This window comes from Lynx canadensis, chromosome B1 (assembly GCF_007474595.2).
Source record: "Lynx canadensis isolate LIC74 chromosome B1, mLynCan4.pri.v2, whole genome shotgun sequence".
NCBI classification, from domain to species: Eukaryota; Metazoa; Chordata; class Mammalia; order Carnivora; family Felidae; genus Lynx; species Lynx canadensis.
The window spans coordinates 150,457,418-150,458,574 of NC_044306.2; positions in this window are offsets into that span (position 1 = coordinate 150,457,418).

Here is a 1,157-nt window from a genome sequence, read left to right on the forward strand (position 1 = left end):
TGCAACAATCACCTGTACATCCAAAATGTTAATGTGGTCGCTAGCAAATTGCGTTGCTAGAATGTGTTGCTATGTATATTGTCATCGAGTTCAAGATGCAAATAAGCATGAACGGACAACATTCCCCTTAAACATGAGGAAAGCAGACTTTCTTTTACATCATCTGAAATGTTTTGCTAATCTGAATATACAAGATATCATCAACTCCACAATGATCTGCCATTGCTGCTAAGTGTCTCCCATGATCTCCTTGCTCATTTTTCTGTTCCTACTCATTTAAAATGAGAACAATCCAGTTTAATCAGACAAGTACCAATTGGCTAAGCATTCTTTATTTTTTCTTCCCCGACAGGGCACACTGCCCTTCCCTGACTCCACAGTTTTCATGTTCCTCACCAAATAATCTTCATTAAGAATCTGTAGGTTCACTGTACTCGACAAATCAAGGTAATTACTTCTGGCCAATGTGAACACAAATGATGGAGGGGCACTAGGAATGAAACTGGGACTTAAGAGATGGCCCTCCTATCAGCCCTTTCCCATTTGTCCTCACATGCACATTCACCTCTCTCTGAGACTTGAAAAACATTGACATGACAGTGTAGATTTTAAACTCTAAACAACTACCTAATATTTGCTTTGGAACAATAAATAAATCTGTGTACCAGACAGGAAAACTGAAAACACTGCCTAGCACAGATTCTGTGATACACTACCTAAAAATGCCTTTTTTTTTTTTTGTATTTAGAAAATAAAGAGAAAGTTTCTTGGTCTTTTTGTTAGATGGAAATGAGAAGATAAAAGGACTCTGTGAGAAGGATTTCCTTTCCATCTCTAAAAATGAGAGATGTTCCAAACCTGGTATAAATTAACTTTTCACTTATGTTTTATTACATCTTACTGCATTTTCTTTTCTAAATAGCTTTATTTTCAATCAACTTCAGAACAAGTAAAGGACCCACAGAATAAGAAGCCAATATAAATTAGATATTCATAAATCATTTACATGAGAAGACAATATAAAATTAGATATTCATAACCAATTTGATATAAGATTTTGGAAAAGATCTGATTGTCTAATATTTAAATTTACTGTTAAAAATGGCTGGCATTCTTTATAGTATTTTTGGAGAATACTCAAATAATCCAGAAAGCAT